Source organism: Stegostoma tigrinum, chromosome 14, assembly GCF_030684315.1.
Source record: "Stegostoma tigrinum isolate sSteTig4 chromosome 14, sSteTig4.hap1, whole genome shotgun sequence".
Lineage (NCBI taxonomy): Eukaryota > Metazoa > Chordata > Chondrichthyes > Orectolobiformes > Stegostomatidae > Stegostoma > Stegostoma tigrinum.
In genome coordinates, this window is record NC_081367.1 from 47,368,683 (window position 1) to 47,394,748 (window position 26,066).

At 39.0% G+C, this 26,066-nt stretch overlaps 1 protein-coding gene across 10 annotated transcripts in view; it reads right to left on the reverse strand.

Moving 5' to 3' along the window:
• Positions 1 to 26,066, reverse strand: part of LOC125457933 (uncharacterized) — an 839,746-nt gene that overhangs the window by 730,777 nt on the left and 82,903 nt on the right. The window contains exon 1 of one of the 10 annotated variants that reach the window (XR_007248701.1): positions 2,197 to 2,293. The exons of the other annotated variants lie outside the window; for them this stretch is intronic. The gene's annotated coding sequence lies outside the window, so the exon portion shown is untranslated. Of the gene's footprint in view, positions 1 to 2,196; positions 2,294 to 26,066 lie in introns of those variants that run through there. 10 annotated transcript variants of the gene reach the window in all.

Sequence of the window (26,066 nt, forward strand, 5' to 3'; positions counted from 1 at the left end):
ACTATCCTCAATACAAAGGAGTTTTGGAAAATTAAAACCAATGCATCAACTATCTCAGTAGCCATTTCTTTTATGTTCCTGGGGTGAATTCCATTTCCCTGGCATTTGTCTGCCTGCAGGTTGAACGATTTACTTAGTGCTGTACTTTTGCAGTGATTATGATTTTTCTGAGTTCTTCTCTCCTTTCCATTTCATCATTTATTGCTGCTTCTGGGATTTACTCATATCTTCTACAGTAAAGACTGATTGGAAATACTTATTCATTTGTCATCACCTTATATTTCATTATTAATTTTCTAGTATGACTTTCTATTGAACTAATGCAACTTTATTTATTTTTTCCTTCTTCAATTAGTTTAAAAAAATTCTCACTACCTGTTTTACTTATCTGACTAACCTTCTCTTGTAATCTAATTTATCTCTCCTGATTTAATTTTTGGTTGTTCCTTGTTTTTAACATTTCATTTAATCTTCTGACCTGCCACCTATTTTTGTGCAATTAAATGCCTTTTCTTTTAGTTTGATACAAACTTTAATTTTTCTAGTTAATCATAATCATTCGAATGAATCTATTCTGCAAATTGTTAAGACTCATTTGGTAGCTTGCTGGAAATCCAGATCTACTATTACTGGAATCTTATCAAACGTTAAAATTTTTAAATAGAATATACAAAATCCTCAAACTCAACACTAGACACAGACGAACAAAAACAGAAAAAAGTAACACATGGACGAAGGGAAAACTGGTAAAACAATTCCGTAGTTGGTCTTTACAAGATCTATTTGTTTGGTTGATGCTGTATTGAAGGTTTATCTTTGACTTTCCTTTTTCCCAATGCTTCCACTGGTTTGCAAGATGCATAGCCTGTTCAGTAATGAAACTTCTCTAAATGATCTAATTCAAGGTCACAACTGCAGGATTTGCTGAAGGAAAGATATGAATGTTTTTCTTAAGTTTAAAATGACTTACTGCAGAGAACTGAGAAACAGAGTATTTTGGCAACTGCAGACCTGTCAGTTTATCTACCAATCTTATTAGTTTATTTCTAACTCCAGCTAAGGTGTTCAGCCACCTGATAACCAATCACATATTTACGGGTAGGCAGATTGCCTTTATCAATGATAAATTGTCCATAGTTCACAAACCAATCAACTTCACTTGTAAACAATCCCTCAGCTCCAGTTCATCTGCACACTAGGAGAATCCAGAGCTTTGCAAGTGTGGTTCACAGTAAGCATCCATATTATCTGCTTTCAAAACATGCAACCATCCTTGTGAATTCATAGTTACAAAACATTTTGGTTGTCATTTCTTATTTCAGTTCACAGTTTTAAAAAGCACAAAAATAAAAATATGCTGTCTTTAAATACATTCCCTTAAATGTCTGTTATTACATCTCTATTGGCCTACCCTTTAATCTAATTTGCCAATTCTCTTGAGATAGTTCTGAGAATCATAGAATCCCTACAGTGTGGAAATAGGCCCTTTGGCCCAACAAGTCCACTCAATGTCCTCAGAGCATTCCACCCCAGACCTATCTCCCTCTAACCCACCTAATCTAGACATCCCTCAACACTATGGGCAATTTTGCATAGCCAATCCACCCAGCCTGCACACCTTTAGACTGTGGGAGGAAACCCAAAGGAAGACCACACAGACATGGATAGAATGTACAAACTCCACATAGACAGTCACCCGAGGGTGGAATTGAACCCAGGTCCCTGGTGCTGTGAGGCAGCTGTGCTAACCACTGAATCACTGTGCTGCCCTACTTTCATGCTTTTGTAGCTCCTCTTATTTAAATAGTAAAAGTGTAGTATTAGGCCCACAGCTCTCTCTCTCAAATTGAATCAAAAATTCAATTGTAAAATGATTGTTGCTACCTAGGGGCCTTCACTGTGAAATCATTCACTGTTCCTATCTCATTACACAATATCAGGTCTAGTTTAGCCTCTGTCTGGTCAGCTGCAGAGCATGTGGTTTTCAGAAACTATGTTTTCCAAAAACATTCTATGAACTTCTCATCTGGGCTACCTATCAACCATCTGAATTTTCCAGTCTATCTATAGATTTAAACTTCTAAATACAGGCCAATAATTTATGATTAATGTAAATTAATGTATCTTTGTTACTGTGTTCATAGGCTTCAAAGTGTTGAAGAGTCAATAATATATCCCAAATCTCTTATACTTTACCATAGAATGTCTCTTGATACCGGTTCAATTTCTTGGTGAAGTACTCTTGCTGGCTTCTCCATTCTAGGCTCTTCACCTGACAAGCCTGCTCCTTTCTATGAGTGACTAGTGCCAATCGCCATTTTGAAAGGTCAGGAAAAAAGAAAAAATATTATTAGGATTGCCTACAGCTTCTCAAAGGCTGTCTGGTATTCTGCTAACGGTACTATATCTGCTTGTTTCTCATTTGTTACAATTATGAGGAAAAATGCGACATTATGCAGGAAGAATAGAGGAGCTGAATATTGCTTAAATGAGAAAAAGCCTGCTGAAAGCTACGGAACAGAGGGATTTGGGAGTCTTCATGGGTTATAGGGTAGATGTGGAAAGTTTGTTTCCCCTTGTGGGAGAATCTATGACTAGAAGCCATAATTGCAGAATAACAGGTCACATATTTAAGACAGAAATGAAGAGGATAGTGGTTCTATGAATTCTTTTACCACAAATTAAGGCTGCGTCATTAAATACATTCAAGTCTGAGTTAGGCAGATTTTTTTAATTAGCATGGGAATTGTGGATTATAGAGAAAAGGCAAGAAAGTGGATATCACATCATTCAAGATCTCATTGAATGGTGGAGCAGACTGGATGGGCTGAATTTCTTACTTCTATTGCTACATCTAATAGTCCGATTGCACTGAAAACAATGCTGAAATTCCTGGAAAAAAATCAATAAATTTCTAAAAATCTCATGATTTCTTGTTTAGTTTTAGGAACAGGGATTCTACTTGAGCCTTCACCTTAACTGTCCTTAGCAACACTTGTCCTACAATTTTTCCCAGATGTTACTCTTTCACAAATTTATATATGGCTTTATTTATTACTAAGCAGCCAACCTCAATTGCTTAAACAGGTTTTCTACTTGTCTCAGTAATATATACTTCTACATCATCTAAATAAACTACACAGTTACGAACAATACCTATAGCTGGTTTCATATGCCTCTGGAATGTAGCTGGTGCATTGTTATCTAAAATGCTAGCAAATAATAAGAAATCTTATGTTTCTCTAAATGGTAGAATCCCTACAATGTAAAAAGAAGTCATGCAGACCATCAAGTCTGCATAGAACTTCAGACGAGCATCCCACCAAGACTCAGTGCCCCCTCCTGTAATGCTACATTTACTATGGCTAACCCACCCAGCCTACATATTTCTTGACTTCACAGGGCAATTTATTATGGCCTAATGTGGGAGGAAACTCAATCACCCAACAGAAAACCACACAGACATGGGGAAAACTTCACACAGGCAGTCACCCAAGGCTGGAATTGCACCAGGGTCCCTGGTGCTATGAGCCAGCAGTGCTAACCACAGAGCCACCGCCCGATGGACATCTGTGACAGTATGCCCCAATGATGGTTTTAAATTATTGTGTTTCGCAAAGCTCCCTGTGTTTGCAGATGACACATAGGTGACTTCAGTTGTTTTATACCCAAGTTGCCAATGATTTCCTGGAAAACCTTATACATAACGTTAGAACTCTGATCAGACTGTATCTCAATTAATAGTGTATTATAAGTTGTAAAAAACAGTTAACTTTTCCACTGCTGCCCCAGCTGTAATTGTCCTTTGTGCAAGTTTCTGGGAATTGGGTTGCCATATCCATAATTGTAAAAATATACTGATGTCCCACTTTTGCTTTTGATAATGGACCTACACAATTGACGAATATTTGACTGAATGGTATTTTAAAAATTGATAAGAGTATTAAAACATTTGATTACATGTTCATACTTTCCTACCACCTGACATATTATGACATACTTGACATGTTTTATAACAATGCAATAAGTCTTTATGAAGTCTTGGCCATGTAAAATATCTGTTTATTGATGCTTGTATTTTCACTACTCCTATATGCCCTGCCATAGGAAATTCATGTGTTATTAGCAATTTCTCCTTCAGCTATCTGGGCATTGTTGCTATTGGATGAACAACAATTCATTCTTCATCCGCAGGTCTATTAGGTTGTCTTGACCTCCTCATCAGAACTATGTTTTTAATATGACAGCTCTCTAAAAATCTTGAGCCTCAGCTTCAATGTGAGCTATCTGTGCTAACTTATAAAACTCTGAGTCAGCTTCCTGAGCCTCAATTAATGAAGACATGCAAAGCATTTCTTTTGAATTATCCTCATTCTTAAATGAGTTTCACCACCCTAACATCTGCTTGTGGTATAACTGTGACCTCTGTTAATCGACTTTGTTGAACATTGCTCTAGTCTGCACGTATGATAGAAAAGCACCCATGAGCTTGTTCTTGCAATTGTTCTGTCTCTCTAACCTCAACAATTCTTCTGTAATTATAGGTGATGCGATAACGTTCACTCCTGCTAAATCATTCCTCAGAAGTAATTAACCCCTTCCAAAGGTAATGTTTTAACTACTCTAACCACCACTAGACCAAATAACAAGTCACACAATGATTGGATTTTGCAAAATAGGATCCGGAAATGGTCTCCACCTATTCAATTTATCAACAGTTGGCTTTCATTTCATTCTGGAAGGAAAACTAAATCCTTTCCCAGCAAAAGGGTTTGAGAAACCCTTGTATCCCTTCATGTAGTTATGGGCTTGGATGCTTCATTTGAAAAAAAAAGGGTATTCTTCTCATTAGAAAAGAAAGCTTTTCATAGATGTCACCTATGCAGTGTATATCTTTTTTGCACTCTCAGCAGTTTTTTACCTTCAGTCTTTAGATATTGTTAAAGCCTACCTTCCCTCTAACTCATGTGCAGCCAATGCAGCTTTTTTTTTAAAAACAGCATCACAATCCTGAGAAATCTCCTCTGACAGTAAAGCTATGCTTTTCCTATGTTTTACTGGTCAACTGGCCCTGCATGAACAGTGTCCAGTCTTCTTTTGCCCAACTCATTTGTCTATGCCAATGGAGTGTGTAGGAGTAAGTTTTGATGGTGTATCTTTGAAGGCTTCAACCTCTTGACTTTTTAAGAGGCCACCTGCAGGTTCACAGGTGATGGAGCAAGTTATCTGTCTGATTGTGAGAACCTGTGTTGAAGAGCATAAGAATTAGGTTCATGTTATTCACAATCCCTCTTCTCATTCCTCTGTGACATCTGACTTCTTCCTTTAAGGTGGTTGGTGCCAAGTTCAGATTTCTCACTGTCCTCTCCTAATTGACCATCTGTGATTGCCTGGCTGCACTGCTATCTGGCCAATTCCACCAACTTCACCTCTCGAGGTGTGAACATCATAATGTTGGACACTCCTCCACCCATCTTTGCATGTTCTAAGGCATATGTGTCATTTTCTTCTGCACACAGAAGGCAAGAATGAAATTCAGCTCTTTCGACAATTGCAATTCTCTGACAGATAATGGGCTTCCCAGTTAACCCGTCTCACTCCATTTGTACAATGAACACAAATCTGAGCCTCCAGGGTTTCCCACATGCATTGAAGCCTCATGCTGCATTTGCAATGTGACTTGCATTTCATTTCCTTCCTCTTGCAGAGGCACATTTCTTGTTGCCCACAAAAGTACCACATGATTATGACATGTATTGCGGTGCACACCTTGGGAGTTGCAGAGAAGTTTGATGTGTCTCTTTCTGCAATGTGCCAAGGTGAGTCTGTGGGTTCCATAGTGGCTAACCTTCTCTACAATATCTCTCCAGATCATTTGGTCATTAAGGAAAAACTTCTGATGCTGTTGGTGGTGTGCAACTCATAAGTTTTAACCCAGGCATCTGACTTCATCAAATTATGGTAGGTTTGGTAACTTCCTGTCCACCTCTCTGCCCGAAGTAAAAAATTGATAGTAATGGTTTCTATAAGTATTTGAAGAAGAAAAAAAATTAACAAACTGAGTTTTGGTCCTATTGAAAGTCAGACTCGAGGATTAATAATGGAAAATAAAAAGATGGCGGATGCATTGAACAGGTATTTTGCATCAGTCCTCACTATAGAGGGTACAAGTCCTCGAAGCAGTCATACATCATGAAGTCGAAGTGATGGAGGAATTCAGGAAAAAAAACACAATCACCAGAGAAATGGTACTGAATAAATCACTGGAACCTGGTGGACCTTCAGCTGGAGATTTTGAAAAAGTGACTCGTGAGTTAGATGATGCATTGGTTTAAATTTTCAAAAACCTCCTTTATTTGGGGCAAGTCTCCATTACTTTGACTTAGATTGGGTCTACCTCCTCACCCTACCCTGGTAAAAGAAAAATCATATTACTTCGCTGTAGCAGGGTGAAAAATCACCTTTGGGCAGAGAAATGAAGATGTCCTCCAACCCAAGTTCCATTACAAAATTAGTTAGATTCAACTGAAAAACACAATTCTTTTTATTGTCTTTTTGATTATTTCAAAGATAGTTTCCAAGCTGGGCATACATAATTGAAAATGCGATGATGATGGAAAAGTTTACTTACCAACAGTGCTGTTTAGATCATGAACTTTGTTAGGGTTTTTGGTTCAGTATTATACTTCAAGTATCTTGCTATACTTATGAAGTGGTGTTATCCTACTTTTCTTTAATGATTTATTTGTAAATTTTCAGACTGGAGAACATGGTGGGCATTTCACATGATCTCCATTACAATACTCCATGGTTACAGGATAATTGCCGTGCCTGGGACATACTGTCAAAGCATGTAATTGGTCACAGACTCTTATTTTCAACATACTTTATCTGTTTGTGAGTAGATTTTTTTTAAATTCATTCATAGGATATATGGTGTTCAAACTTGAGATTACAATACGTGTGAGAGTGTGATATAACTAGTCTATTTACTTTACTCATATGTAGGAGATGGTCTTCTTGTAATGACTGGTTAGCAGTAAATCAATAGCATTTGGATGAAGACAGAGGACTAACATCTCCATGCTTGAATGGCAAGGATAGACCACTTTGTGGGTCAATTTTAGTGATTTTTTTAAATTTGGGATTGAAAGGTCCTGTGGGCCCAAGACCTCATGCTGATGCTTTTAAATAAAGCACAATTCATGCTGAAATCTGTTGGGAATAAAGAACACATACACCTCCTTCGAGGTCATTGCACTACCCTGAAATCTGCTGCTGAAACACTGCTATGCATACCTGTATGCTCTGACCCATCATCTTCATCTGATCAGGAGTGTGGGTCCTCGAGATCCATCATTGTCAAGGCCTCCCTCCTCTGAGCCAAGATGTGTAATGTGCAACCAAAGATGATAATCATCAAAACCTTCTATGATGCATGTTGGAGACCTCAGTCAGAGGGATCCATACAATTGAACCTTATTTTAAACAAGCCAATTGTCTGCTCAAGGTAGTCCTTACAGTGCTCCTCAACTGTGAAGTTCAAGGATTGCTTATCAGCCAGGTTTTGACTGGAGAGTTCTAATCACATACAATCAATGTAAGAATGAAGAAGCCTCAAAGAGCTGAGGCCCCAGGGAATGGCATAAATGCACGTTTCATGAGAAATCTTTGAGAACTGTACATATACCTGGAGAATATATCAACTGTGGGTCACATACCAAGATCACATTAATAGAGTGGAAACATTTCTGCTTATAAATTTAACTGGTCTTATGGAACTCTGATTGCCATTTGTGTAGTTGATTGGGCCTTCCACATGTGCCACAAACTCTCTAAGTACTTTGGCCTAGCTATCTAAGTTTCTTCTGAACTACTCACACTCTCCGGTCCTTTTAAAGATTTATCATTGCTTAGTTGTAGCGTTGACCAGGTTTCTGGGGGAGATCACACATTTCCCTATGAAACTCAGGAATGACTGGCATAGAAAGTTAGTGGTTCCAGGCCAATGACTGCCTCCTTTTTACACTGTCCAGAGGAATTATGTCCTGCCTGTATTGCAGTGACCAGAACTATACTTAACATTCTAGCTGGGGCCTAACCAGAATTCTATTCTTAGTTTCCTTTTTTGGCCAGTATTGCATTACCAAGTCACCCTTCATTTACTTGTGCATAGTACACTGGCTTTGCCAGCCAACTTGGAGTCAGTCCCTGAAATGGGGGAGCTCTCTGAATCCTCTGTTACCTGGATTCGACTAGATGTGACTCCAGACACACAGCAAAGTGGTTGACTCTTAATGGCCCTCTGGGCAATTAAGGATGTGCAACAAAAGCCAAAAGAACTGCAGATGCTGTAAATGAGGAACAAAAAGCTGCTGGAAAAGCCCTGCAGGTCTGGCACCATCAGCAAAGAGAAAAACAGAGTTAACGTTTTGGGTCCGGTGACCCTTCCTCAGGACATTACATTTGCCTTCCTAATTAACAACTGAAACTGTATGTTAACCTTAAGAAAATCTTAATCTTGTACTCCAAAGTACTATAGTGCTTCAGATTTCCAAAGTCTTTCCCCATTTAGAAAATTGTCTACACCTCTGTACTTCCTACCAAAGTACTTAACTTCACACTTTCGCATATTGTATTCTATCTGCCACTTCTTTATCCACTCTCCCAGCCTGTCCAAGTCCAAATCTTATTCTCTCTGGTCAGACACAATATAATGTGGATGAGTGTGAGGTTTATCACCTCACATTTAATAACTTATTTATTTATAACCTCACATTTATCTGCTTTGGTAGTAATGATGGGAATGTGGATAACTAGTTGAATGGCTTTAAATTAAGAGAGGGGATTGTTCAATGAAACCTGGCTGTCCTTATGCTCCAGTCACTGAAAGCTAGTGCATAGGTGCAGGAGGCAGTAAAGAAGGCAAACTGTATGTTAGCCTTTATAGCAAGAGGGTTGGAGTAAAGGAATAATAATGCCTTGCTTCAATTATACAAGGCATTGGTGAGGTAAATTCTAACAGGACTAGACATGTTAGAATCAGGAGGGGTGGTCCCAGTGATGAGGGAGACTAGAACAAGGGGTCATAATTTAAAGATCAGGGGAAAACCTTTTAGGACTGAGACGACAAAACATTTGTTCATCAGAACCTGTGGAACTCACAGCCACTGTAAGTGGCCAAGGCCAAAACATTGTATATTTCAAGAAGAGAATAGATATAGCTCTTGTGGCTAAAGGGACCAAAGGAAATTAGAGGAGGGCAAGATTAGAGTATTGAGCTTGATGATCAGCCATGATCATAGTCAATGGCAGAGCAGGCCTGAGGGAGTCAAATGGTCTACTCCTGTTTCTATGTTTCTACGTTATTAGACTTCCAGGATTCTGGCAGTGCACCTGAGCTTAATGGTTTTACAGTGGTAAAGGGACTGAATTAGTCGTGCAGGAAGTAAGATTAATGTTTTGAATACACAATCCAAAGGTATTTGGAGGAATTTAAAGGTAATGAATTAATAAATCTGAAAATAAAAAGCTTATCTTATCGTCAGGAAACTGTTGGATTGCAGGAAAAATCCCATCTGGTTCACTAGTTTTTCATGAATGGTCATCTATCATCCATAACTGTCTAGCCTACATATTGCCAAAGATCTGCAGCAAAGTGTCTGAATTATTAACTTCCCTCTGGCCTTGCAAGTTACTTAGTTGTATCAAGCTATTCCTGAAAAGTTGAAGAATAATGCTAAGATAGATTTGCCTATCATCAACCAAAATTCCAGAAATCACAAAGGCACATCCTGTCCAGTTCGTGTTGCAACTCTTTTCTAATATTTGAGGGCTTGTGTTAAGATTGGAAATGCTGGTACACAGATTAGTCAAACAACAACCCAGTGTAATTATACTCAGCAAATCATATCTTGTAATCAATATTCTAGGTTCCTCTACCATTATCCCTCGACATGCTCTGTTCAACCAGCAGGACATGGCACCACAGTGTTACACAATCAAGATGGAATAACCGTGGCCATCTTCAAAATTGGCTCTGAAACCCCCGAAGTCCCATGACATCTGTAAAAACATTGACAATGAAGCCGATTACTGATTGCAACCTATTACCCTTGCTCAGCTAATAAATCTATGCTCACTAATATTCAATGCCATTCGGGAGAAACACTGAGTTAACAATCACATAACATGTACTCTGTGTGGGAAACTTCAATGGTCGTTAACAAGAGGAGTTCAACAGCACTGCTAATGAATGAGTTAGCCAATTCATGAAGCACATATCTGTCAGACTGAGTGTGCATCATACAGTGAAGAATTGACGAAAAGGAAAAAATCTTGTCTTTGCCAGCCTATTTTGCTGTCCAATAGGAATTATCTGACAGAGATGAAGCCCATCTTAACACTGAAAGTATTCTCTATCATGCTGTATGTTACTGTCTGAATGAAATAGATTCAGAACAGATCTAGCAAGTTGAGATAGGCATTTGGGGGTGCTACTGGTCTCCAGCAGCAGCAGAATTTTATTCAACCATATGGTCTGGCATATCCTACGCTACCATTATCATTAAGCTAGGAGACCAACCTTGATTCAATGAGGAGTTTAAAAAAGCATGTCTGGAGTGCATCTGAATTTAAATGTGGTGCCAACTTGGTGAAGCTACTAACCAGGACAACATGCATGTTAAACAGTGGAGGCAACATGTGAAGGACAGAGGTAAGTAACACCAAAAACAAGAGATCAAATCAAAGCTCTGTATTCTTCCCACATCCCATCATGAATGGTGATAGACAATTAAATAATAAAACAGAGGAGCCAAGTATCTCCATTCTAAATGGGATGGGGCAACATCCTGTTGCAGAACTGAAGATTTGACTCCCAAACCAAGTAATACCCCTAATCTTTCTTGCAGTCCAGTTACAACAATGGCATCTAACTACAGTGAGGGAAAATTCCCCTGGTATGTCCTATTCACAAAAATCAGGATAAATCCAATCCATCCAATTACTGCCCCATCAGTATATTATCACTTAGAGTGATAAAAAGTGCCAGGCACCATTGACTGGCCAGTGGCCTGCTCACTGACGCTCCAGATGGATTGTCCCTGGGATACTCTACTCTGGACTTAATTAGAGCTAGACCAAGCACAGCAGAAAGTTGAATTCCGGAGGTGAGGTGAGAGCAACAGACCATGGTATCAAGACAGTATTTGACAAAATGTGGCTTCAAGTCATACTAGAAAAAGGTACATGAATGGAAATCAAAGGGAAATCCCTGCTACTAGATGAAATCATACCAAACACAAAGGAAGTTGGTTGCAATTGTTGAAACCTAATTATTTCAGCCCCTAGACATTGCCCCAGAAGTTACCCAGTTTAGTGTCTGAAGACTGACCATCTTTAAGTACGTCAACAATGATATAAAGTAACCCATGCACATATGGATTAGCACCTAGATAACATTCAGTCTTGCACTAAAAAATAGCAAGTAACACTGGCACTACGCAAATGTCAGACGATGGTTATTTCCAAAAAACAATCTGACAATCTCCTCTTAACATCGAATTCACTAATATTGCTGATTCTAACATGATCAACATCCTATGGAGTTATCACTGACTAGAAATTTAACTGGAACAGCCATAATTTTGTTGTATTCTTTAATGGTGAAAGGAAAAATAGACAGTGTAGGCAGTAGAAGGAACTGGAAAGGAAAAATAAACAGTATAAATTTACAAGATAATAAAATGTGAGGCTGGATGAACACAGCAGGCCAAGCAGCATCTCAGGAGCACAAAAGCTGACGTTTCGGGCCTAGACCCTTCATCAGAGAGCTCTCTGATGAAGGGTCTAGGCCCGAAACGTCAGCTTTTGTGCTCCTGAGATGCTGCTTGGCCTGCTGTGTTCATCCAGCCTCACATTTTATTATCTTGGAATCTCCAGCATCTGCAGTTCCCATTATCTCAGTATAAATTTACAAGTAATTACAAAGTACGTACTAACCAGTCAAGATGTGAACATGCAATGATGTGATTGGATGATATTCAAAGATATTGGATGTTACACAAGATTATGTGAGCAATGCGTAAATGACAGTGTGGAGATAGGGGTGAGTAAATATGTCACCTATAATTGGAAGGTCATTATCCATGGAAAAAAAAATTAAACCTTTCTTTCTGCAAAAAAATTTGCATTGTCTGCCATTTTCTTGATGTATATGTCTCCCGCGCAGGAATGAGCAAACATTTAGACAAAGGAACCAGAATCATCTTGTCTGAGAAAATCAAGGTCTAGTCTCACCTTTTCAACAAGTTGAGGGCTTTGCTCGCTAGGGTAACATTTATTGCCCATCCCTAATTGCCCTTGAGAAGGTACGGTGAGCTACCTTCTTGAATTGTTGCAGTCCATTTGCTGCAGGTTTGCATAATGGTAATAAGTACAACTATATTTGGCCAGGAATAATTACTAAGACCTTAAGAAGCTCATTCAGATAAATCTGCTCCCTCCAAAGCTAGAGCAGAAGTCATTTCCAACCACAGACTGCGTGTAACCTTATTAGAATAGTTGGAGCCAATGTAGCATGAACATTATTCCTCCACTTCTGCTATAACAAAAATTAGTGTTCTATTCTCCATCATATATAAAATGATACGCTTCTACAGAGTAAATTATATCTTCGAGACAAGACTACAGCCTGTGGAGCAATCGGAATGGCAACAAGGAGCCAATTAGTCAATTTTAAATATGAGCCTCATCAGAATGCAATTTGTTTCAAGATCTGAAGGTTTCTGTCTCAGTTCTCTGAAGGAAAGATAGAAGTTGGAATTTTCAGGGTTTTCCTGTTGTAGTTGTGGCTCTGCATATAATGACTGTTACCTCGGGCAAAGCAAACTCCATCCCACTTCTCTGCCAAATAATGATTTTTTGGCAGGTTTCTTCCTTTTGCTGGCCTGCAGTTTTATTCATTTCCCAGTTATGAGCCTTTTGACTATTTACAAAATGTCAATTATTAAATGTCTCTTTTCACAAACTATCCTGTTGATATCTTGGTGTTAGAAATTTCCATTGTCCGCAAGATTGGATATCATAAGTTGTCATCACAACATCAACATATCAGCTATGAAAATCCTCCAAATGTTTTTTCATTTCTGTTTCCATCTTCCTGCTATATTTAACCAGCATGTGCCCCAACCAATAACAAAATACTTTACTGAGAGTCTTCTTGCCCTCACACCTATTTCCAACAGTTCGGTCTGATGCAAAAGTTAAAATTGCTTCCCTCTTACGTTGGAACAACTGGGAGCCAGGGCGGAATGGGCTGGAGGTCTGGAGCAGCATGGTAAAGGATGGAGACCTGGAGCAGAGTGCAGCAGCTGAGAGCTGGAGCAAAGCAGAGTGGAGGCCTGGAGCATTGCAGGGACAGGTGTTGGACTGGCCTGACCAGGATCTAGCACGAGCAGTCAGCAGCTTGTGAAGCTAGTCAGACCACATGTCCCTGCACTGAGCTACTGCAATGTAATGTTTATTTGTAATTTGTTTATCTGACTGTAATGTTTTAACAGTGTCTGATTTCTAACTTATACTACAAATTGCTGTAAGTAATGTAACTTTTCTCTTTTATTCCTCTTTTTGTATCTAAGATTTATACCTATGCACTTTGTACCTAAGATGGTGCCATGAGAGGCAACAACGTAAACTTTTCACTGGTCCTGTACTTCTGTACTTGAGCACACATGACAATATAGGATATTCTATTCTTTTTCATTATATTCTCCTCAAATTTAAAATTCCATTTATATGGCATAATCCAGATGTCTTTAGGAACAGGAAAGACCCAACTGTATTGTGGAACTGTGATCAACCAAAGTGCAAACTGCCTTAATTTGATAGTAAGAAACAGATAAAAGTATTGGGAATGGGCCACTTGCTGGAAAATAAAAGTGTTCTAATAATCTAAGGAACAAATGTTTACATTCATTATTCCTATCACTTTTGTTTGTTTAGTTTATTTTTGACTGCTTGAAGTAATGAAGTAAATAAATATGAGTATTTGAAGAAGCTGAGTTAGCTAAATTGGTAAGTGGACAATTAAGCAACTGTATTATACACTAAAATGACAAAACACAAACTCTCATCGGTTTCAACACTCAAATGATCAAAACCTTTTTTCTGTTTCTTCTAAAACCGTTGACTACAATTTCAAGCTTTGAGTACGACAGTATTGATTTTGAGCTTACATAGACAACTTTAAGTGTACTGTACTTCATTCCACTTTTTGTCATTACAAAGGCAAGTTCTCATTGAATTGAACATTTCACTGCAAGAAGCTAACGGGAGTTTGTTAAACACAAATTTTAACATTTGGTCCACCTTGATGCTGATTCTACCGAAAATATTTTCAAAAATAAGAAGAAAAAACATGTTCGTTTAAAAATTTGTGCCCTAAGTATTAGCTGCTAATGTTTAGTGAATATAAACTTCTGTGCAAGCAATGTCATCATCACTCCAGAACTTGGAAAACAGCAAAGATCCTTGCAATATTTACTAAAATGCCACAGATAAGGCATGTCAGTATGTATGACCTAATCTGACCTGTAAAGGACAGGCACTATCAGATATATTGATCTAAATAACATCATAGAATTATTTTCCCAGAGTACAAAATAGTTAAAAAAAATCAGAGTTACTGCTGCAAGAATGTAGAAACATTTTTATTTTAAAACTGCAGCATGAATTTGAAGATTTAATCAAAATGGAAAACTAAAGAAAATGCAATTAACTTAATCCATTTAAAGATTAAACTCGTTTGCCCCAAAGCATTTAAGATACAACATACAAAGAAATTAAATACTGAAAAAAACAGTTCAAAACTCCTTTGAGAGAGGAAAAGAACTGTTAAAAAGAATAACAATCATTTCCATAGAATCCCTACAGTGTGGAAACAGGCCATTTGGCCCAATTAGTCCACACCGGCCCTCCAAAGGGCATCCCATGAAGATTCATTCCCCACCCCTACATTTCCCATGGCTAACACCCCCAACCTACTTACCTAGGAACACTACAGGTAATTTAGCATGGCCAATCCACCAAACTTGCACATCTTTGGACTTTGCGAGAAAACCGGAGTATCTGGCGGAAACACACACAGACATGGGAAAAATCTGCAAACTCCATGGGCAGACACCCAAGGCTGGAATCAAACCTGAATCCCAGGCACTGTGAGGCTATAGTGCTAACCACTGAGCCACCATGCCACATTCTTTTTATTTTGTTCCATCAAAATGTTGGTAATTTATTGGCTTGAAAATTGCACTGAACTACAAAATGCAAAAAAAAGCTATATAATTATGAGGCACCCTAAAACTAATTATCATAATTTCAAGTCAAATCAGTTCCAACTGTAAATTCTGTTAACAAATTCAGTTCATATTGTATTATGGAATAGATTCCAGTCCAGACAGGGCACTAATATGACACCACAACATGTGTTAATAAGTGATATAAGGTTAGAACCTGTCTGGGTAGAGTTGAGGAACCATAAAGGAAATAAAACCCTGATGAGTGTTATGCATAGGCTTCTAAGTCACATCAGGATGTGGTGCAGAAATAAAATAAGAGTTAGAAAAGGCATACCAAAAAAACTAATACAATAATCACGGAGACTTCAATTTGCAAGTGGACTGGGAAAATCATGCTGGTAGCAGATCCTAAGAAATGGAATTCGTGAAATGTTTGCATCGTTCTTTGGAGCAATTTGTGGTACAGCCTACTGGAAATCAGATAATTCTGCACTTGGTGATTATTAATGAAGCAGATTAGGGAGATTAAGATAAAGGAACCCCGAGGAGGAAGTGACCAGAATACGATAATTTTCGCCCTGCAGCTTGAGGGAAAGAAGCTGGAGTAAAATGTAACATTATTATAATTCAGTAAAGGTGACCATACATATGAGGGATGACTGGCCAGAGGTGACTAGAAGAGAAGCCTGGCAGAGAAATGATGGAACAGCAACAGCAAAAATTTCTGGGGATAATTCAGGAGGCACAGCTAAAGAGATTCCAAGAAAGAAGGAATATACTAAAGAGGAGGACAAGGCAACTATGACTGACAAGATAGATCAGGGACAGCATAAAACTTAAGATAAAGCATTCAATGTGGTGAAGATTGGCGGGAAGCCAGGGTTATGAAGCCTTTAAAAATCAGCAAAGGACAACTGAAAAAAACAATAGGTGGTGAGAATGTGAACCATGAGGTTAAACTAGTGAGTATTACAAAAGGAGACTGCAAGAGTTTATATATATAAAGAGAGAGGCAAGAGTGGACATTGGGCCACTGGAAATGAAGCTGGAGAAGCAATAATGAGGAACAAAGAAATGGCAGCGGAACCAAACTTTGCAATAGTCTTGATGGTGGAAGACGCTAGTAGCACACCTGAACACCAAGTGATTCAGGGTCAGAGGTCAATGTAGTGTCATCACTAAGGAGATGCTGGGGAAACGGAAGGGTTTGAAGGTAGATAATTCACCCAGACCAGACCTACTACACCCCAGGGTTCTGAAGAACACAGCTGAGGATATTGAGGAGGCACTGGTGGCGAGCTTTCAGGAATCACTGGCATCAGGGAAATTTCCCAGAGTACTGTAAAATGGCTAATGCAACTCCCCTGTTTAAGAAGGGAGGGAGATTGCAATTTATAGGCTGGTTAGCCTGTCCTCGGTTGATGGTAACATTTTAGAGTCCATTATGAAGGACAAGATTGCAGAGTACTTGAAGGTGCAGTGTAAAATAGGGCCATGTCAGTACGGCTTCATCAAGGAGAGTCACGCCTGACAAATATGTTAGAATTCTTTGAGGAGTTAAAGAGCAAGTTGGACAAAGGGGAGTCAGTGAATGTGATCAATCTGGATTTCCAGAAGACCTTTGAAAAGGTGTTGCATAGAAAGCTGCTCATAAAAGCCCATGATTTCAGAGGCAAGGTACTGGCATGGATAGAGGACTGGCAGAAGGCAGGTGGTAGGGATAAGGGGGTCTTTTTCAGGATGTGGCACCCTGAAGGGCTTCAGTGTTAGGGTCACAAATTTTCAAGTTATATATTAATGACTTAGGCAAAGGAACTGAATGCGTTGTTGCTAAGTTTACAAATTACACTAAGAAGTAGGGAGGTTGCGTGCAAGTTCAGATGGCAGTTAGGAAGGCGCATGCATTTAGAGAGCGAATATACAAGAGTGGTGATGTGCTACTGAGGCTGTATGAGGCTCTGGTCACTTCCAGAATATTTTTAGCATTTTGGGCCCTGAATCTAAGGAAGATATGCTGGCATAGCTGGGGTCTAGAGAATGTTTACAAGAATGATCCTGGGGATGAAAGGCTTGTTTTATGACGAGTATTTGACAACTCAGGGTCAGTACTCAGAGCTTAGAAAGATGATAGGGGAATCTGATTGTAACTTACAGAATATTGAGACACCATAGAGTGGACGTAGAGATAATGTTTCCAGTAGTAGGACAGATTAAGATCTGAGGCCACAGCCTCAAATTGAAGGAACAGCTCTTTAGAACTGACATGAGGAGACACTTCTTCAGCCAGAGAATGGTGAACCTGTGGAACACAAGGTCTCCTCAGCCTTCTGTGACAAAGTGATTGACTGTATTTAAGACAGAGATAGATACATTCCTGATTAGTAAAGGATAAGGTGTAATGCAGAGAAGGCAAGAGAATGGAATTGAGAGACATATCAGCCATGATCGAATGGCAGAGTAGACTTGATGGGCCAAATGGCCTAATACTACTCTTATAAGTTACCCACCTTAATTTCAGTCACTCTTCCTGTAGCCTAGAATCAGGGTAATCATTTGATGCATAGAACTGTGTGCATGCGTGTGTGCGTACGTATGCATTTGTGTACATGTGCAAGTCATGTAAATAAACTTTTGATGTTACTCAATAAAACACAACTAACCGTGGTATATATTACATTGTCTAAGATATACAGAAAACCACAAACAACTCCTGCCAGTTTTACTGGATAAAATGCACCATACTTTTCATTCAACATATTTTATCCATCTCTATCACGGTCAGAAATAGCTTTTGTATTTACTAAAATTCAGAAAACATCACACTTTAGCCCATTGAGATTGCAAGAACTGCAGATGCTGGAGTCAGACATAAATAAAGTGTGCTGGAGGAACACAGCAGGTCAGGCAGCATCAGAGGGGCAGAAAAGTTGATGTTTCAGGTTGTTACCCTTCTTCTGAAGAAGGATCCAAACCTGAAACATCAACTTTCCTGCTCCTCTTACACTTTAGTCCTTTTCTGTCCTTCAGCATCTCTTGATCTATGTTACGGAAACAGATTCATGACACATTGATCACATTTTAAATTACTACAGCCAGTGTTGCTGCTTCAAACTAATCTGAAAGCAAATTAAAAGTACAATGATCTCCAGAAAAAAAAACATACGAACAACTGTCTAACTCTCCACTGCAGTTAATTGCAAATTTCCTGCGATTTAGACATTCCTATTTAATAACCAGGCTCATTTGAAATGCTTGTAATCGTAGGAGTAAATAGAACCTATTGGAGAACCGATCCAGTTGGTTTCTAGTTGACTACTGGAATGGCAATAACAAATTTGCGTGCAACTGTGCTTTTACTCAAGAGAAGGGATGCTTTGAACAAAAAATGTTTTCCTGGAGTTTCTTTTTGCTCAAACAAAGATATTCCAAAATTGATTGAATGAGATTTTTAAAAATCTTTTCTAACTCTTTGATTCTTAAAATAAATTTCTGATCATTAGATCATACTTATTTTCATAACTTTCCAGAAACAAATTACAAATATAATTCCAATAATAAAATTGCTGACTAATTGTCAATACACTCTTTCAGCTAGTTCCATTGACATCTTGAAGAACTTTTGGAGTACTGTGTTCCGTTCTGGTCTCCCTGCTATAGGAAGGTAGTTCATAGAATCACAGAATCCCCATAGCATGGAAACAGGTCTTTCAGCCCAACAAGTTCACATAGACCTTCTGAAGACCATCTTACCCACATCCATTCCATTATACTGTCATTCCCATAGCTAATGCACCTAACCTACACATCCCTGAACACTATGGGCAATTTAGCACAGCCAATCCACTTAACTGGCAAATCTTGGAACTGTGGGAGGAAACCAGAGCACCCAACAGAAATCCACACAGACACAAGGAGAATATGCAAACTCCACGCAGACAATCAATCAAGGCTGGAATCAACCTGGGTCCCTGGCACTGTGAGGCAGCAGTGCTATCCACTGAGCCACCTACAGTTTGCTGTGTAAAATGATCATTAAAAAACTAATTGTACTTAAGCACATATTTTTGATTTTATATTGGTTGTCCTGCACAGGGATGTAGTTAAGACGCCAGTTGGAGTTCCTTTCAGTCTGCCACAGGAAACATCATCCACATTTCCCAGTCTACAGTACAAGGCTGTCTAAATCATCAATGGCCTCTTCACTACAGTTGACTAATATGCCACCTTTTCCACCAACTTCCACAGGCAAGAGGAGATGATCTGTGATATGTAGTAATGGTTTTCTCCACCCACATGGGATAATGGATTGTACTCATTTGTCATCAGGGCAACACATTATCAATCAGCAATAGTTAGCACTAGAAAATGCTGCCACTCTGTCAACGTTCATCTTGAGGCTGATCACAGAAATAGGTTGATACAATAGTATTGTAAAGTAGAAATCTGTCAAAATGCATTTATCCTGAGTCACTGCCATTCTCCCACATATGCAATCCTCCCAAGTGCAAATAGAAAGGAAAGGTTCCTTAGATACTCAGATGCGATTCATAGCATTGCTTTGCAAGTCTACATTGTATTAGTAATATGGAACCTAATACAATGGAACCTAAAGGATTAATGGATCATAACTGGGCAAACTGAAAATGATTAAACAAGGGTGAAACAGTTTCAGGTAGAAGTGACTTCACTGGCTGACAAAGCATAAAGAGGAAGGGCAGTAACACTAAGTTGGCTACCTTGGCCCAGGCCAAGGGATAAAAGGAGACAACTGGAAGAGTTAATTAAGGGTTAAACATAGTTTCAGTTGCAAGTGTCTTTTGGTAAAATACGATGCAAGCAGAAAAAGGTAGAACAGAATATTAGTAGGCACACTCTAAACAGGATAATGCTTGAGACTAGGGCAAAGAGTCAGGCCAAGGAGTTCTATTAGAAACAACAACATGGCTTAGACTATACAATCACCAAGATAAGGGGATGTCTTAATAACGATGTGCATATACTGTGAGAGAAAAGTTAATTGCATCCATTTATTGTCTGATTCAAAATTGGCAGATTGAAATTGAGTTCATGAAACAAGGTATACATAAGCTGAAGATTTGTGAGTTTTTCGAGAATTCAGTCTTACACTTTTTTAAGAATAGCTCTCCTAGCAAACGCTTGAATATGCAGCCACAATCTATACTTGAGCATTCTGGTGAGGTTATATCACCAACGCATATAGTCAGCAGGACCTTATGTCACATCCCAGGATTAATGCTGTATTCAGGCGAGTACATTTTAGTTTACCATGTACAGGTAGGGCAGATACTTACACTGTACTGATGTGGCAAGATCAAAGAAGCTAAAGGAAGACTCAAGATAAGAGATACTTGGGAAAGGAGGCAGAATCACGCTCATGGGTAATGGAAGCCACGCAGATTGGTTAGATCTCTAAAAGCAGCTAACTAAACAGGCTAGCAAAAGCCATGCAGATTAAGAAGCTAGAACTGAGCAGAATGGGGAAAATTCTGAAAGGAAGGCTTAAGATTTAAGATGCTTTTGGTAGAGAAGAAGGAGACAGAGGATGCTGTGGACTGTGACTGGGGACTACACAATTCCATAACAAAGTTTCAAAGCGGAGAACTAGGAAAAGATGATTAAGAAAACATAGAGAGACGGGTGGAATCCAGTTTCTGCTCTTGGGGGGAAAAAGTGATGAATTGGTCAAAATAAAGAAATAGAAAAGAGAAAGAACAAGGATTATTGTGAATATTATCATATTTACAACTGTATAGGCAAGTAGATGCCAGCACATACAATCTTAAAAAATAAATCAGACCATAGCAGCAATGTCTCCACCACTGATTACAAGCAAGGAAATGATTGGGGAAGATTAGAAGCAGCAGGCAAGTAAAGAAAAAGGCTTGCCCCTGTATGAAAACAGCACCATTGTGTGAGGAAGTATTAGCCCACATGAATGTAACACCAAAAAGTTGCTACAATGAGGAAAGATAATGATCCTGGGGACATATACGCCAGACGACATTTTAAAAAAAAGACAAAAATGTCAGCTTCACATATATAAATTTAAATATAATTTACTGCTAGGTTGGTTTCTTGGAATGCGAAGGATAAGATTAGGTTTGTCTGTGTTTAGTGTTCAGAATTAGCTTTTGAAATTCACAAAACTACAACTACCTATAATTCCAAGTGATCGTAGACAATTATCTAGAGGCCTTAGGAGGAGAACTTTTCTGACAATGTCTCTAATTTTCAGCCTGTGCTGGGAAATTGCTCAAGAAAGATGTAGGTTTCAGTTTTCAAAATGCTGAGAAGTCTTTCTATGAAGTAAAACGTGCTAAGCAGCATTCCTGAAAAAAAAGTTGTAAGTAATGAAATTATCATAGAATAGGAATTTATTTGTAATCCCAGATTGGAGTGTTGTGATACTGTTGCTGAAAAAGAAGGGAGGATAAGAAAATTAATTGAAGCTGCATCAGGGATAGACTGACACTAGAAGGAAGCAAATTCTGGAACATAATAACAATACTTAAGAGTTACCTACATTTAGCAGCTACATTAAGACCATAAGAAATAGGAATAAGAGTAGGTCATCTGGTCCCTTAAGCCTGCTTCGCCATTTGATGGGATCATGGTTGATCTGAATTCCTCACATCCACTTTCCTACCTTTTCTGCATAGCCCTTGATTCCCCTACTGATCAAGAATCTATCTACTGTGACATTAAGTATACACAAGGACTCTGAATTGAATTGATTTAGCTTTATTGTTACGTGTACTCACAACAGCACAGTGAAAAGTTTACAAGTCACCACTTACAGCACCATCTAAGGTGCAAAGGTACCTAGGCACAGATTCTGGAGTACGCATTCTCAGGGAAAAAAATAGAAAAATAAAGAAATGAAGAGTTCAGCACTACAGACCTTCAAAGGCACAAAATCACAGTAATAAATTTGAAAATTAAAGAAATAAAAAGTTCAGAAGAACAGTCCTTCTACGATACTATAATGAACAATGGAGAGAAATTTAAAACAAAGAGAAATGAGTCCATTTCACTGCTGAGGGCTCAAAGATCCGACTGCACCCCACCCCCAACTACTCTGCTGCAATCCTAGGCCGGATTCCTTCAATGTCAAAGAAAACCTGCATGGAGTAACAGACCAATGCCATAGCCTCCACAAGGAGACCCAGACTGATGCTGATGAAAACTACTGCCATAGTTTCTGCAAGGAGTCCCAGGTCACCGCTGAAGCTGCCGAAAGGAGTCCCAGGCCAATCATTGTAATCCCAGGCCCGGAGCCACCTTGTCTTCAAAGTCATTGCCAAAGCAGCCTAGTCAAAGGACCCACCAGGATGCAGCCCTGAGGAATGGCCAGATCCACACCAGATCCTCTGCTGCTGCAGCTTCTTGGAGTCTCCTTCCTTAGCCAAGGCCACCAACAGAAGGTGAGATTAACTTGATGTTAGAAAGAAAATTTTAAAAAAGGATGCAGCAGGTCTTGTGATAGAAGCAGAAGCAGAGCCTGAAAGTTATTACCCTGCTGCCTTCATCTTGAGGGACTCTGCCCCAGACATCTCTGTGGCAAGGAGTTCCAAAGACACTCAATGCTCTAAGAGACAAAATTTCTCTTCATCTGAGTCTTAAATTGGTGCCTTTTTAGCCTGAGACTACGCCCTCTCATCCTACCCTCTCCCATAAGAGTAAACATCATTCCAGCATTTACCTTGTCAAATCCATTAAAAATCCTACACATTTTCATGAGATCAATTTTTTTCTGAACTCCTTTGAGTAGAGTTTCAACCTGTTTACTTTTTGCTTATAAGACAATCCTCCGTACTGGGATCATTCTAGAGAACCTTTAATTTCAATTACTTCAAGTCTATCAAAGCAACATTTAAAACATCTCTCACTCTCTTGGAACCAAGCTGGACCAGGTTTTGCTAGAGGTACGTCTCATGATTTTCTTAGAATTGCACAATATTTCTATGCTGTACCACTCTATAAAGAGTGCTTGAGGCATATCTAAGATAACAAAGTGTGGAGCTGGATGAACACAGCAGGCCAAGCAGCATCTTAGGAGCACAAAAGCTGACGTTTTGGGCCCAGACCCTTGTTAAAACAAAGATTGCACCACTGTATGCTATGTTCAAGTAAAATATCACTTTGGTAACAACATTTTTTAAAAGATTATGATCTATCCAGCTAGGTTCCTATTGAGGGTCTGATTGGTCTAGTGTTAACATTGACTAGGCATTACCACGTAACAATTGGTGCCATGAGGTCACAAGGAAACATACAAACACTCGCATACATGAGATGTTTCTATGGAAAGCTTTAAACAAAAGAAAATATGTTAGCCCAACAACACTATTATTTGAACTTAAAATAATCTTGAGGCGTGAAAAGTCTAAAGGAATTTAGCAAGTTACTTTTTTAAAAAACTGACTTGGTATTGATGTACAAAAAATGAATATTCAACAGACTTAGTGCCTAGAATCAAATAAAATTGTTTTTACGGAATATTGTAGGAATATTTCATTGGGCAGTTAAGGTTCTGTGAGCCCTATGAATGAATTAGAATACCAACAATGAGATGCCTAAGATCTCATCTTCTGAAAGAAGATAGCAACGGCAAATATGGTTTGTTCTGAGTAAAAAGTAAACTAATTTATCAGATTGCAATTCTACTGAATGTATCAATTTAGGATTTATATATAGGCTATAGTGAAAGGAAAGCACAGATGGCACCACTATATACACAGTAATATATGGATTGGAACATAAGCATTTGAGAATTATAATGAGAATAGTAAACAACATCCACAAGTTGGATACAGTATACAAAAAAGAGTCCAGTTGGATCTTTAAAGTCAATTAATTTGTTAAGTAAAATAGTTATGCCTAAATGCCAATAACGAAGAATTACCAATAACTTTGTAAGAGAATGTAAGATAATCTGACCGGAGTAACGCAATTACAGGTAGATAATGACCAGCCACATCTTCAGGAGTGGTGAAAAAAATAAATAGCAAAAATAAAAGCAAATTGAAATATTGGGTAGAGATTACCACAATCAATTGGCTAACATTTATACCAACAGTAAATTTAGCTTTGGGGTAGTGCACAACAATATTGTAGCTAGGAGTTGAAGTGGGTACATCACCTCAGGAGGAGGGCATTTACTGCATGTGGCAGTAATTAAGAATTTGGTGGAAGTGGTTTATTTGCCAATACAGGCATTGTGATAAAGATTAAAGGACACCAGGCCGAATAGACCTAATTAAATAGTTTCAGAGGTAGCAGGAACTGCAGATGCTGGAGAATCTGAGGTAATAGGGTGTAGAGCTGGATGAACACAGCAGGCCAAGCAGCATCAGAAGAGCAGGAAGGCTGTGGTTTCGGGTCTAGACCCTTCTTCAGAAATCTGATATCCATTCAATTCAGAAATCCATTTCTGAAGAAGGGTCTAGGCCCGAAACGTCAGCCTTCCTGCTCCTCTGATGCTGCTAAGGGTGCTGTGTTCATCCAGCTCTACACCTTGCTATCTCTAATTAAATGGCGTCTGGCAGAAAGAGAAGAGGTTAGTAGACCACATTGTATTCCGCATAAACTTATGAAAATATACCACAAAATTGTACACCATTGGAGAGAAGCCGTGTTGGGGGGGGAATTGGCAGAATGGTGGCAGGGAATGAGAACAGACATAGAAAAACATATTCACTAATGCCTCATGTGTTTACAATAAAACCTGGGAAGACAACGGTCAACATGCTGCAAGACCCTCAAACAAAGTGACCAAGGGAACAATTACAAATAGATTTTACCGGACCCCTCTGTACGGATGGGCCGCAGGACTAAAAGTCAATGATGATAATCAACAGCTACATGAGAAGATAGATTATATGGGATGGGCTGAAGGGCTAAAATTGTTGACGATACTTGACCTGCTGCGTGACCTTAGATGAGTCCGTGAACATTCCCGAACATGTTGCAGACAGCACAATTAGAACACTTGCTTTCCATACAAGCTGGCAGTTTCATCTGTTGTTTTCTGTACTGGTTGTTTGTGATGCTATATGAGAGAGAGGGACACTTTTGTTTCAAGGTTGCTGGACTTCACCTTGGACTGTGACAAATGGGATAGTTATTGTTAACAGCTTTGCGTTCTACATTTAGGGAATTATAAGAATGCCAGGCCATAAACAGGCAGCTTGAGGCTGCATTGACGGTGATAGAATAGTGTAACATTATACGAACAGAAGCAGTTAAGACAGTGCAGGAAAGAGCTGAGAAGGCAGAGGAGAAACAGAACCGGATAGCATGCTGTCTGGTGATGGAACGACAGAAAAAGAGAGCAAAACAACCCTGTTGGAAAGTTGACCCAGTCAGAGTGTGCACGTTATTAACCTCACAATGAGATGGAGACATTTGGTATTCATCTGATTCAGAGTCTGTTTGGACAGATGACAAAGGAGATGTTCTACCTTCAGAGTCATCCTCAGAGAAGGGACTAATACCAGAACCCCTAATAACAAATAATGCAAAAGAGATAGGAGGACAGAACTCACATAATTCGAGAATAGTGAGAGACTTCCCTATGTTTCCGAATTGCAGGGTATGGGGTCATGCTTTAAGCAGAAACCGAGTGAATGCTTGGACTCTTGGCTGACGCGGTCATGGGACCAGGTTACCATCCATATTGTGCTCAATGCCACAGAGCGAGAAAATCTGGGAGAACTAAATTTTGATCCACATGTGAATAGTGTC